Genomic DNA, 13,578 nt, shown 5'->3' on the forward strand with positions numbered 1-13,578 from the left:
CTTTCCTGACTGCCAGCCGCAGACAGCGTGCAGCCCCAATCCCTTTCTTTCCGTCTTTCTTGCTGATTTTGGCAGCGCTCCGCTCTCCTCCCCTCCCTGTCTCCTGATGCCAGGCACAGCGGCAGCAAAAATAACCTGTCGCTGCATTGCGTGCGTGGCCCAACACGAGTGCAGAGGGGTGACTTGAGCAGCCCCTGCTGGCGGAAAAAGCCTACTGCACCTGGTATTCCCAGGCGGTCTCCCATCCAAGTACTAACCAGGCCTGAGCCTGCTTAGCTTCCGAGACCAGACGAGATCGGGCGTTTTCAGACTAGTATGGCCGTAGGCGCTGGCCCTTGCCTTTTCTCCCCACTTCAAGGCGTGCTGGCCAGCCACATTTTCTTTGCTGCTCTTTCTCTTGATCCCCTTTGTTTTTTTTTTCTCTCTTTTCTCTTTGCTCTTTCTCCTCCGTGCGTGCTTCCCTCCCTCCCTCCCTCCAGCTAGCCCTTGCCCACCAGGCTCCTGTCGTCTCCCACATCCCCACACAGGCCAACTGCAAAACCTCCCCCTGCTTCATAGGGCTGCAGCCTGCATTCTCTCATCCTTCCACACTCCTCCACGCCTCCATTTCGGAATGGCAGGCAGTGACCAGTGGGGTACCGCAGGGATCAGTACTGGGACCGCAGCTTTTTACAATATATGTTCATGATATAGAAGATGCTATTAGCAATAACATTAGCAAATTTGCTGATGATACTGAGCTGGGTGGCAGGGTGAAATGTGATGAGGATGTTAGGAGATTACCGGGTGACCTGGACAAGTTAGGTGAGTGGTCAGATGCATGGCAGATGCACTTTAATGTGGATAAATGGATGCTTATCCACTTTGGTGGCAAGAACAGGAAGGCAGATTACTACCTAAATGGAATCAATTTCGGTCAAGGGACAGTACAGAGAGATCTGGGGGTTCTTGTACACCGCTCAATGAAGGTAAGCATGCAGGTACAGCAGGTAGTGAAGAAGGCTAATAGCATGCTGGCCTTCATAACAAGAGGGATTGAGTACAGAAGCAAAGAGGTTCTTCTGCAGGTGTACAGGGCCCTGGTGAGACCACACCTGGAGTACTGTGTGCAGTTCTGGTCTCCAAATTTGAGGAGAGACATTCTGGCTATTGAGGGAGTGCAGCGTAGGTTGACGAGGTCAATTCCTGGAATGGCGGGATTACCTTACACTGAAAGACTGGAGCGACTGGGCTTGTGTACCCTTGAGTTTAGAAGACTGAGAGGGGATCTGGTTGAGACATATAAGATTATCAAAGGATTGGACACTCTGGCGGCAGGAAACGTGAGTGCCGAAACAGGGGACACAGCTTAAAAATACGGGGTAGACCGTTTAGGACAGAGATGAGGAGAAACGTCTTCACCCAGAGAGTGGTGGCTGTGTGGAATGCTCTGCCCCAGAGGGCAGTGGAGGCCCAGTCTCTGGATTCATTGAAGAAAGAGTTGGACAGAGCTCTCAAGGATAGTGGAATCAAGGCTTATGGAGATAAGGCAGGAACAGGATACTGATTAAGGATGATCAGCCATGATCATATTGAATGGTGGTGCAGGCTCCAAGGGCAGAATGGCCAACTCCTGCACCTATTGTCTATTGTCCTCCTTTCCTGACTGCCAGCCGCAGACAGCGTGCAGCCCCAATCCCTTTCTTTCCGTCTTTCTTGCTGATTTTGGCAGCGCTCCGCTCTCCTCCCCTCCCTGTCTCCTGATGCCAGGCACAGCGGCAGCAAAAATAACCTGTCGCTGCATTGCGTGCGTGGCCCAACACGAGTGCAGAGGGGTGACTTGAGCAGCCCCTGCTGGCGGAAAAAGCCTACTGCACCTGGTATTCCCAGGCGGTCTCCCATCCAAGTACTAACCAGGCCTGAGTCTGCTTAGCTTCCGAGATCAGACGAGATCGGGCGTTTTCAGACTAGTATGGCCGTAGGCGCTGGCCCTTGCCTTTTCTCCCCACTTCAAGGCGTGCTGGCCAGCCACATTTTCTTTGCTGCTCTTTCTCTTGATCCCCTTTGTTTTTTTTTTCTCTCTTTTCTCTTTGCTCTTTCTCCTCCGTGCGTGCTTCCCTCCCTCCCTCCCTCCAGCTAGCCCTTGCCCACCAGGCTCCTGTCGTCTCCCACATCCCCACACAGGCCAACTGCAAAACCTCCCCCTGCTTCATAGGGCTGCAGCCTGCATTCTCTCATCCTTCCACACTCCTCCACGCCTCCATTTCGGAATGGCAGGCAGTGACCAGTGGGGTACCGCAGGGATCAGTACTGGGACCGCAGCTTTTTACAATATATGTTCATGATATAGAAGATGCTATTAGCAATAACATTAGCAAATTTGCTGATGATACTGAGCTGGGTGGCAGGGTGAAATGTGATGAGGATGTTAGGAGATTACCGGGTGACCTGGACAAGTTAGGTGAGTGGTCAGATGCATGGCAGATGCACTTTAATGTGGATAAATGGATGCTTATCCACTTTGGTGGCAAGAACAGGAAGGCAGATTACTACCTAAATGGAATCAATTTCGGTCAAGGGACAGTACAGAGAGATCTGGGGGTTCTTGTACACCGCTCAATGAAGGTAAGCATGCAGGTACAGCAGGTAGTGAAGAAGGCTAATAGCATGCTGGCCTTCATAACAAGAGGGATTGAGTACAGAAGCAAAGAGGTTCTTCTGCAGGTGTACAGGGCCCTGGTGAGACCACACCTGGAGTACTGTGTGCAGTTCTGGTCTCCAAATTTGAGGAGAGACATTCTGGCTATTGAGGGAGTGCAGCGTAGGTTGACGAGGTCAATTCCTGGAATGGCGGGATTACCTTACACTGAAAGACTGGAGCGACTGGGCTTGTGTACCCTTGAGTTTAGAAGACTGAGAGGGGATCTGGTTGAGACATATAAGATTATCAAAGGATTGGACACTCTGGCGGCAGGAAACGTGAGTGCCGAAACAGGGGACACAGCTTAAAAATACGGGGTAGACCGTTTAGGACAGAGATGAGGAGAAACGTCTTCACCCAGAGAGTGGTGGCTGTGTGGAATGCTCTGCCCCAGAGGGCAGTGGAGGCCCAGTCTCTGGATTCATTGAAGAAATAGTTGGACAGAGCTCTCAAGGATAGTGGAATCAAGGCTTATGGAGATAAGGCAGGAACAGGATACTGATTAAGGATGATCAGCCATGATCATATTGAATGGTGGTGCAGGCTCCAAGGGCAGAATGGCCAACTCCTGCACCTATTGTCTATTGTCCTCCTTTCCTGACTGCCAGCCGCAGACAGCGTGCAGCCCCAATCCCTTTCTTTCCGTCTTTCTTGCTGATTTTGGCAGCGCTCCGCTCTCCTCCCCTCCCTGTCTCCTGATGCCAGGCACAGCGGCAGCAAAAATAACCTGTCGCTGCATTGCGTGCGTGGCCCAACACGAGTGCAGAGGGGTGACTTGAGCAGCCCCTGCTGGCGGAAAAAGCCTACTGCACCTGGTATTCCCAGGCGGTCTCCCATCCAAGTACTAACCAGGCCTGAGTCTGCTTAGCTTCCGAGATCAGACGAGATCGGGCGTTTTCAGACTAGTATGGCCGTAGGCGCTGGCCCTTGCCTTTTCTCCCCACTTCAAGGCGTGCTGGCCAGCCACATTTTCTTTGCTGCTCTTTCTCTTGATCCCCTTTGTTTTTTTTTTCTCTCTTTTCTCTTTGCTCTTTCTCCTCCGTGCGTGCTTCCCTCCCTCCCTCCCTCCAGCTAGCCCTTGCCCACCAGGCTCCTGTCGTCTCCCACATCCCCACACAGGCCAACTGCAAAACCTCCCCCTGCTTCATAGGGCTGCAGCCTGCATTCTCTCATCCTTCCACACTCCTCCACGCCTCCATTTCGGAATGGCAGGCAGTGACCAGTGGGGTACCGCAGGGATCAGTACTGGGACCGCAGCTTTTTACAATATATGTTCATGATATAGAAGATGCTATTAGCAATAACATTAGCAAATTTGCTGATGATACTGAGCTGGGTGGCAGGGTGAAATGTGATGAGGATGTTAGGAGATTACCGGGTGACCTGGACAAGTTAGGTGAGTGGTCAGATGCATGGCAGATGCACTTTAATGTGGATAAATGGATGCTTATCCACTTTGGTGGCAAGAACAGGAAGGCAGATTACTACCTAAATGGAATCAATTTCGGTCAAGGGACAGTACAGAGAGATCTGGGGGTTCTTGTACACCGCTCAATGAAGGTAAGCATGCAGGTACAGCAGGTAGTGAAGAAGGCTAATAGCATGCTGGCCTTCATAACAAGAGGGATTGAGTACAGAAGCAAAGAGGTTCTTCTGCAGGTGTACAGGGCCCTGGTGAGACCACACCTGGAGTACTGTGTGCAGTTCTGGTCTCCAAATTTGAGGAGAGACATTCTGGCTATTGAGGGAGTGCAACGTAGGTTGACGAGGTCAATTCCTGGAATGGCGGGATTACCTTACACTGAAAGACTGGAGTGACTGGGCTTGTGTACCCTTGAGTTTAGAAGACTGAGAGGGGATCTGGTTGAGACATATAAGATTATCAAAGGATTGGACACTCTGGCGGCAGGAAACGTGAGTGCCGAAACAGGGGACACAGCTTAAAAATACGGGGTAGACCGTTTAGGACAGAGATGAGGAGAAACGTCTTCACCCAGAGAGTGGTGGCTGTGTGGAATGCTCTGCCCCAGAGGGCAGTGGAGGCCCAGTCTCTGGATTCATTGAAGAAAGAGTTGGACAGAGCTCTCAAGGATAGTGGAATCAAGGCTTATGGAGATAAGGCAGGAACAGGATACTGATTAAGGATGATCAGCCATGATCATATTGAATGGTGGTGCAGGTTCCAAGGGCAGAATGGCCAACTCCTGCACCTATTGTCTATTGTCCTCCTTTCCTGACTGCCAGCCGCAGACAGCGTGCAGCCCCAATCCCTTTCTTTCCGTCTTTCTTGCTGATTTTGGCAGCGCTCCGCTCTCCTCCCCTCCCTGTCTCCTGCCTGCAGGAGACTGATGCCAGGCACAGCGGCAGCAAAAATAACCTGTCGCTGCATTGCGTGCGTGGCCCAACACGAGTGCAGAGGGGTGACTTGAGCAGCCCCTGCTGGCGGAAAAAGCCTACTGCACCTGGTATTCCCAGGCGGTCTCCCATCCAAGTACTAACCAGGCCTGAGTCTGCTTAGCTTCCGAGATCAGACGAGATCGGGTGTTTTCAGACTAGTATGGCCGTAGGCGCTGGCCCTTGCCTTTTCTCCCCACTTCAAGGCGTGCTGGCCAGCCACATTTTCTTTGCTGCTCTTTCTCTTGATCCCCTTTGTTTTTTTTTTCTCTCTTTTCTCTTTGCTCTTTCTCCTCCGTGCGTGCTTCCCTCCCTCCCTCCCTCCAGCTAGCCCTTGCCCACCAGGCTCCTGTCGTCTCCCACATCCCCACACAGGCCAACTGCAAAACCTCCCCCTGCTTCATAGGGCTGCAGCCTGCATTCTCTCATCCTTCCACACTCCTCCACGCCTCCATTTCGGAATGGCAGGCAGTGACCAGTGGGGTACCGCAGGGATCAGTACTGGGACCGCAGCTTTTTACAATATATGTTCATGATATAGAAGATGCTATTAGCAATAACATTAGCAAATTTGCTGATGATACTGAGCTGGGTGGCAGGGTGAAATGTGATGAGGATGTTAGGAGATTACCGGGTGACCTGGACAAGTTAGGTGAGTGGTCAGATGCATGGCAGATGCACTTTAATGTGGATAAATGGATGCTTATCCACTTTGGTGGCAAGAACAGGAAGGCAGATTACTACCTAAATGGAATCAATTTCGGTCAAGGGACAGTACAGAGAGATCTGGGGGTTCTTGTACACCGCTCAGTGAAGGTAAGCATGCAGGTACAGCAGGTAGTGAAGAAGGCTAATAGCATGCTGGCCTTCATAACAAGAGGGATTGAGTACAGAAGCAAAGAGGTTCTTCTGCAGGTGTACAGGGCCCTGGTGAGACCACACCTGGAGTACTGTGTGCAGTTCTGGTCTCCAAATTTGAGGAGAGACATTCTGGCTATTGAGGGAGTGCAGCGTAGGTTGACGAGGTCAATTCCTGGAATGGCGGGATTACCTTACACTGAAAGACTGGAGCGACTGGGCTTGTGTACCCTTGAGTTTAGAAGACTGAGAGGGGATCTGGTTGAGACATATAAGATTATCAAAGGATTGGACACTCTGGCGGCAGGAAACGTGAGTGCCGAAACAGGGGACACAGCTTAAAAATACGGGGTAGACCGTTTAGGACAGAGATGAGGAGAAACGTCTTCACCCAGAGAGTGGTGGCTGTGTGGAATGCTCTGCCCCAGAGGGCAGTGGAGGCCCAGTCTCTGGATTCATTGAAGAAAGAGTTGGACAGAGCTCTCAAGGATAGTGGAATCAAGGCTTATGGAGATAAGGCAGGAACAGGATACTGATTAAGGATGATCAGCCATGATCATATTGAATGGTGGTGCAGGCTCCAAGGGCAGAATGGCCAACTCCTGCACCTATTGTCTATTGTCCTCCTTTCCTGACTGCCAGCCGCAGACAGCGTGCAGCCCCAATCCCTTTCTTTCCGTCTTTCTTGCTGATTTTGGCAGCGCTCCGCTCTCCTCCCCTCCCTGTCTCCTGATGCCAGGCACAGCGGCAGCAAAAATAACCTGTCGCTGCATTGCGTGCGTGGCCCAACACGAGTGCAGAGGGGTGACTTGAGCAGCCCCTGCTGGCGGAAAAAGCCTACTGCACCTGGTATTCCCAGGCGGTCTCCCATCCAAGTACTAACCAGGCCTGAGTCTGCTTAGTTTCCGAGATCAGACGAGATCGGGCGTTTTCAGACTAGTATGGCCGTAGGCGCTGGCCCTTGCCTTTTCTCCCCACTTCAAGGCGTGCTGGCCAGCCACATTTTCTTTGCTGCTCTTTCTCTTGATCCCCTTTGTTTTTTTTTTCTCTCTTTTCTCTTTGCTCTTTCTCCTCCGTGCGTGCTTCCCTCCCTCCCTCCCTCCAGCTAGCCCTTGCCCACCAGGCTCCTGTCGTCTCCCACATCCCCACACAGGCCAACTGCAAAACCTCCCCCTGCTTCATAGGGCTGCAGCCTGCATTCTCTCATCCTTCCACACTCCTCCACGCCTCCATTTCGGAATGGCAGGCAGTGACCAGTGGGGTACCGCAGGGATCAGTACTGGGACCGCAGCTTTTTACAATATATGTTCATGATATAGAAGATGCTATTAGCAATAACATTAGCAAATTTGCTGATGATACTGAGCTGGGTGGCAGGGTGAAATGTGATGAGGATGTTAGGAGATTACCGGGTGACCTGGACAAGTTAGGTGAGTGGTCAGATGCATGGCAGATGCACTTTAATGTGGATAAATGGATGCTTATCCACTTTGGTGGCAAGAACAGGAAGGCAGATTACTACCTAAATGGAATCAATTTCGGTCAAGGGACAGTACAGAGAGATCTGGGGGTTCTTGTACACCGCTCAATGAAGGTAAGCATGCAGGTACAGCAGGTAGTGAAGAAGGCTAATAGCATGCTGGCCTTCATAACAAGAGGGATTGAGTACAGAAGCAAAGAGGTTCTTCTGCAGGTGTACAGGGCCCTGGTGAGACCACACCTGGAGTACTGTGTGCAGTTCTGGTCTCCAAATTTGAGGAGAGACATTCTGGCTATTGAGGGAGTGCAGCGTAGGTTGACGAGGTCAATTCCTGGAATGGCGGGATTACCTTACACTGAAAGACTGGAGCGACTGGGCTTGTGTACCCTTGAGTTTAGAAGACTGAGAGGGGATCTGGTTGAGACATATAAGATTATCAAAGGATTGGACACTCTGGCGGCAGGAAACGTGAGTGCCGAAACAGAGGACACAGCTTAAAAATACGGGGTAGACCGTTTAGGACAGAGATGAGGAGAAACGTCTTCACCCAGAGAGTGGTGGCTGTGTGGAATGCTCTGCCCCAGAGGGCAGTGGAGGCCCAGTCTCTGGATTCATTGAAGAAAGAGTTGGACAGAGCTCTCAAGGATAGTGGAATCAAGGCTTATGGAGATAAGGCAGGAACAGGATACTGATTAAGGATGATCAGCCATGATCATATTGAATGGTGGTGCAGGCTCCAAGGGCAGAATGGCCAACTCCTGCACCTATTGTCTATTGTCCTCCTTTCCTGACTGCCAGCCGCAGACAGCGTGCAGCCCCAATCCCTTTCTTTCCGTCTTTCTTGCTGATTTTGGCAGCGCTCCGCTCTCCTCCCCTCCCTGTCTCCTGATGCCAGGCACAGCGGCAGCAAAAATAACCTGTCGCTGCATTGCGTGCGTGGCCCAACACGAGTGCAGAGGGGTGACTTGAGCAGCCCCTGCTGGCGGAAAAAGCCTACTGCACCTGGTATTCCCAGGCGGTCTCCCATCCAAGTACTAACCAGGCCTGAGTCTGCTTAGCTTCCGAGATCAGACGAGATCGGGCGTTTTCAGACTAGTATGGCCGTAGGCGCTGGCCCTTGCCTTTTCTCCCCACTTCAAGGCGTGCTGGCCAGCCACATTTTCTTTGCTGCTCTTTCTCTTGATCCCCTTTGTTTTTTTTTTCTCTCTTTTCTCTTTGCTCTTTCTCCTCCGTGCGTGCTTCCCTCCCTCCCTCCCTCCCTCCAGCTAGCCCTTGCCCACCAGGCTCCTGTCGTCTCCCACATCCCCACACAGGCCAACTGCAAAACCTCCCCCTGCTTCATAGGGCTGCAGCCTGCATTCTCTCATCCTTCCACACTCCTCCACGCCTCCATTTCGGAATGGCAGGCAGTGACCAGTGGGGTACCGCAGGGATCAGTACTGGGACCGCAGCTTTTTACAATATATGTTCATGATATAGAAGATGCTATTAGCAATAACATTAGCAAATTTGCTGATGATACTGAGCTGGGTGGCAGGGTGAAATGTGATGAGGATGTTAGGAGATTACCGGGTGACCTGGACAAGTTAGGTGAGTGGTCAGATGCATGGCAGATGCACTTTAATGTGGATAAATGGATGCTTATCCACTTTGGTGGCAAGAACAGGAAGGCAGATTACTACCTAAATGGAATCAATTTCGGTCAAGGGACAGTACAGAGAGATCTGGGGGTTCTTGTACACCGCTCAATGAAGGTAAGCATGCAGGTACAGCAGGTAGTGAAGAAGGCTAATAGCATGCTGGCCTTCATAACAAGAGGGATTGAGTACAGAAGCAAAGAGGTTCTTCTGCAGGTGTACAGGGCCCTGGTGAGACCACACCTGGAGTACTGTGTGCAGTTCTGGTCTCCAAATTTGAGGAGAGACATTCTGGCTATTGAGGGAGTGCAGCGTAGGTTGACGAGGTCAATTCCTGGAATGGCGGGATTACCTTACACTGAAAGACTGGAGCGACTGGGCTTGTGTACCCTTGAGTTTAGAAGACTGAGAGGGGATCTGGTTGAGACATATAAGATTATCAAAGGATTGGACACTCTGGCGGCAGGAAACGTGAGTGCCGAAACAGGGGACACAGCTTAAAAATACGGGGTAGACCGTTTAGGACAGAGATGAGGAGAAACGTCTTCACCCAGAGAGTGGTGGCTGTGTGGAATGCTCTGCCCCAGAGGGCAGTGGAGGCCCAGTCTCTGGATTCATTGAAGAAAGAGTTGGACAGAGCTCTCAAGGATAGTGGAATCAAGGCTTATGGAGATAAGGCAGGAACAGGATACTGATTAAGGATGATCAGCCATGATCATATTGAATGGTGGTGCAGGCTCCAAGGGCAGAATGGCCAACTCCTGCACCTATTGTCTATTGTCCTCCTTTCCTGACTGCCAGCCGCAGACAGCGTGCAGCCCCAATCCCTTTCTTTCCGTCTTTCTTGCTGATTTTGGCAGCGCTCCGCTCTCATCCCCTCCCTGTCTCCTGCCTGCAGGAGACTGATGCCAGGCACAGCGGCAGCAAAAATAACCTGTCGCTGCATTGCGTGCGTGGCCCAACACGAGTGCAGAGGGGTGACTTGAGCAGCCCCTGCTGGCGGAAAAAGCCTACTGCACCTGGTATTCCCAGGCGGTCTCCCATCCAAGTACTAACCAGGCCTGAGTCTGCTTAGCTTCTGAGATCAGACGAGATCGGGTGTTTTCAGACTAGTATGGCCGTAGGCGCTGGCCCTTGCCTTTTCTCCCCACTTCAAGGCGTGCTGGCCAGCCACATTTTCTTTGCTGCTCTTTCTCTTGATCCCCTTTGTTTTTTTTTTCTCTCTTTTCTCTTTGCTCTTTCTCCTCCGTGCGTGCTTCCCTCCCTCCCTCCCTCCAGCTAGCCCTTGCCCACCAGGCTCCTGTCGTCTCCCACATCCCCACACAGGCCAACTGCAAAACCTCCCCCTGCTTCATAGGGCTGCAGCCTGCATTCTCTCATCCTTCCACACTCCTCCACGCCTCCATTTCGGAATGGCAGGCAGTGACCAGTGGGGTACCGCAGGGATCAGTACTGGGACCGCAGCTTTTTACAATATATGTTCATGATATAGAAGATGCTATTAGCAATAACATTAGCAAATTTGCTGATGATACTGAGCTGGGTGGCAGGGTGAAATGTGATGAGGATGTTAGGAGATTACCGGGTGACCTGGACAAGTTAGGTGAGTGGTCAGATGCATGGCAGATGCACTTTAATGTGGATAAATGGATGCTTATCCACTTTGGTGGCAAGAACAGGAAGGCAGATTACTACCTAAATGGAATCAATTTCGGTCAAGGGACAGTACAGAGAGATCTGGGGGTTCTTGTACACCGCTCAATGAAGGTAAGCATGCAGGTACAGCAGGTAGTGAAGAAGGCTAATAGCATGCTGGCCTTCATAACAAGAGGGATTGAGTACAGAAGCAAAGAGGTTCTTCTGCAGGTGTACAGGGCCCTGGTGAGACCACACCTGGAGTACTGTGTGCAGTTCTGGTCTCCAAATTTGAGGAGAGACATTCTGGCTATTGAGGGAGTGCAGCGTAGGTTGACGAGGTCAATTCCTGGAATGGCGGGATTACCTTACACTGAAAGACTGGAGCGACTGGGCTTGTGTACCCTTGAGTTTAGAAGACTGAGAGGGGATCTGGTTGAGACATATAAGATTATCAAAGGATTGGACACTCTGGCGGCAGGAAACGTGAGTGCCGAAACAGGGGACACAGCTTAAAAATACGGGGTAGACCGTTTAGGACAGAGATGAGGAGAAACGTCTTCACCCAGAGAGTGGTGGCTGTGTGGAATGCTCTGCCCCAGAGGGCAGTGGAGGCCCAGTCTCTGGATTCATTGAAGAAAGAGTTGGACAGAGCTCTCAAGGATAGTGGAATCAAGGCTTATGGAGATAAGGCAGGAACAGGATACTGATTAAGGATGATCAGCCATGATCATATTGAATGGTGGTGCAGGCTCCAAGGGCAGAATGGCCAACTCCTGCACCTATTGTCTATTGTCCTCCTTTCCTGACTGCCAGCCGCAGACAGCGTGCAGCCCCAATCCCTTTCTTTCCGTCTTTCTTGCTGATTTTGGCAGCGCTCCGCTCTCCTCCCCTCCCTGTCTCCTGATGCCAGGCACAGCGGCAGCAAAAATAACCTGTCGCTGCATTGCGTGCGTGGCCCAACACGAGTGCAGAGGGGTGACTTGAGCAGCCCCTGCTGGCGGAAAAAGCCTACTGCACCTGGTATTCCCAGGCGGTCTCCCATCCAAGTACTAACCAGGCCTGAGTCTGCTTAGCTTCCGAGATCGGGCGTTTTCAGACTAGTATGGCCGTAGGCGCTGGCCCTTGCCTTTTCTCCCCACTTCAAGGCGTGCTGGCCAGCCACATTTTCTTTGCTGCTCTTTCTCTTGATCCCCTTTGTTTTTTTTTTCTCTCTTTTCTCTTTGCTCTTTCTCCTCCGTGCGTGCTTCCCTCCCTCCCTCCCTCCAGCTAGCCCTTGCCCACCAGGCTCCTGTCGTCTCCCACATCCCCACACAGGCCAACTGCAAAACCTCCCCCTGCTTCATAGGGCTGCAGCCTGCATTCTCTCATCCTTCCACACTCCTCCACGCCTCCATTTCGGAATGGCAGGCAGTGACCAGTGGGGTACCGCAGGGATCAGTACTGGGACCGCAGCTTTTTACAATATATGTTCATGATATAGAAGATGCTATTAGCAATAACATTAGCAAATTTGCTGATGATACTGAGCTGGGTGGCAGGGTGAAATGTGATGAGGATGTTAGGAGATTACCGGGTGACCTGGACAAGTTAGGTGAGTGGTCAGATGCATGGCAGATGCACTTTAATGTGGATAAATGGATGCTTATCCACTTTGGTGGCAAGAACAGGAAGGCAGATTACTACCTAAATGGAATCAATTTCGGTCAAGGGACAGTACAGAGAGATCTGGGGGTTCTTGTACACCGCTCAGTGAAGGTAAGCATGCAGGTACAGCAGGTAGTGAAGAAGGCTAATAGCATGCTGGCCTTCATAACAAGAGGGATTGAGTACAGAAGCAAAGAGGTTCTTCTGCAGGTGTACAGGGCCCTGGTGAGACCACACCTGGAGTACTGTGTGCAGTTCTGGTCTCCAAATTTGAGGAGAGACATTCTGGCTATTGAGGGAGTGCAGCGTAGGTTGACGAGGTCAATTCCTGGAATGGCGGGATTACCTTACACTGAAAGACTGGAGCGACTGGGCTTGTGTACCCTTGAGTTTAGAAGACTGAGAGGGGATCTGGTTGAGACATATAAGATTATCAAAGGATTGGACACTCTGGCGGCAGGAAACGTGAGTGCCGAAACAGGGGACACAGCTTAAAAATACGGGGTAGACCGTTTAGGACAGAGATGAGGAGAAACGTCTTCACCCAGAGAGTGGTGGCTGTGTGGAATGCTCTGCCCCAGAGGGCAGTGGAGGCCCAGTCTCTGGATTCATTGAAGAAAGAGTTGGACAGAGCTCTCAAGGATAGTGGAATCAAGGCTTATGGAGATAAGGCAGGAACAGGATACTGATTAAGGATGATCAGCCATGATCATATTGAATGGTGGTGCAGGCTCCAAGGGCAGAATGGCCAACTCCTGCACCTATTGTCTATTGTCCTCCTTTCCTGACTGCCAGCCGCAGACAGCGTGCAGCCCCAATCCCTTTCTTTCCGTCTTTCTTGCTGATTTTGGCAGCGCTCCGCTCTCCTCCCCTCCCTGTCTCCTGATGCCAGGCACAGCGGCAGCAAAAATAACCTGTCGCTGCATTGCGTGCGTGGCCCAACACGAGTGCAGAGGGGTGACTTGAGCAGCCCCTGCTGGCGGAAAAAGCCTACTGCACCTGGTATTCCCAGGCGGTCTCCCATCCAAGTACTAACCAGGCCTGAGTCTGCTTAGTTTCCGAGATCAGACGAGATCGGGCGTTTTCAGACTAGTATGGCCGTAGGCGCTGGCCCTTGCCTTTTCTCCCCACTTCAAGGCGTGCTGGCCAGCCACATTTTCTTTGCTGCTCTTTCTCTTGATCCCCTTTGTTTTTTTTTTCTCTCTTTTCTCTTTGCTCTTTCTCCTCCGTGCGTGCTTCCCTCCCTC

At 51.5% G+C, this 13,578-nt stretch overlaps 8 non-coding genes and 1 pseudogene across 8 annotated transcripts; all 9 read right to left on the reverse strand.

Annotated features, from left to right (window-relative positions):
* Positions 1-208: 208 nt before the first annotated feature.
* Positions 209-327, reverse strand: LOC140468576 (5S ribosomal RNA). The gene has a single exon (XR_011955706.1). It is a non-coding gene; the product is annotated as a 5S ribosomal RNA (ribosomal RNA).
* A 1,517-nt stretch (positions 328-1,844) lies between these two features.
* Positions 1,845-1,963, reverse strand: LOC140469614 (5S ribosomal RNA). The gene has a single exon (XR_011956174.1). It is a non-coding gene; the product is annotated as a 5S ribosomal RNA (ribosomal RNA).
* A 1,517-nt stretch (positions 1,964-3,480) lies between these two features.
* Positions 3,481-3,599, reverse strand: LOC140469662 (5S ribosomal RNA). The gene has a single exon (XR_011956190.1). It is a non-coding gene; the product is annotated as a 5S ribosomal RNA (ribosomal RNA).
* Positions 3,600-5,130: 1,531 nt separating this feature from the next.
* On the reverse strand, positions 5,131-5,249 carry LOC140473614 (5S ribosomal RNA). Its single transcript, XR_011958477.1, has one exon. It is a non-coding gene; the product is annotated as a 5S ribosomal RNA (ribosomal RNA).
* Positions 5,250-6,766: 1,517 nt separating this feature from the next.
* On the reverse strand, positions 6,767-6,885 carry LOC140468971 (5S ribosomal RNA). Its single transcript, XR_011955901.1, has one exon. It is a non-coding gene; the product is annotated as a 5S ribosomal RNA (ribosomal RNA).
* Positions 6,886-8,402: 1,517 nt separating this feature from the next.
* On the reverse strand, positions 8,403-8,521 carry LOC140469717 (5S ribosomal RNA). The gene has a single exon (XR_011956223.1). It is a non-coding gene; the product is annotated as a 5S ribosomal RNA (ribosomal RNA).
* Positions 8,522-10,056: 1,535 nt separating this feature from the next.
* On the reverse strand, positions 10,057-10,175 carry LOC140467304 (5S ribosomal RNA). Its single transcript, XR_011955400.1, has one exon. It is a non-coding gene; the product is annotated as a 5S ribosomal RNA (ribosomal RNA).
* A 1,517-nt stretch (positions 10,176-11,692) lies between these two features.
* LOC140471496 (5S ribosomal RNA) lies at positions 11,693-11,801 on the reverse strand (annotated as a pseudogene).
* A 1,517-nt stretch (positions 11,802-13,318) lies between these two features.
* Positions 13,319-13,437, reverse strand: LOC140468975 (5S ribosomal RNA). The gene has a single exon (XR_011955908.1). It is a non-coding gene; the product is annotated as a 5S ribosomal RNA (ribosomal RNA).
* Positions 13,438-13,578: the final 141 nt, after the last annotated feature.

The sequence above is a fragment of the Chiloscyllium punctatum genome, chromosome 3, assembly GCF_047496795.1.
Source record: "Chiloscyllium punctatum isolate Juve2018m chromosome 3, sChiPun1.3, whole genome shotgun sequence".
Taxonomy (NCBI): Eukaryota; Metazoa; Chordata; class Chondrichthyes; order Orectolobiformes; family Hemiscylliidae; genus Chiloscyllium; species Chiloscyllium punctatum.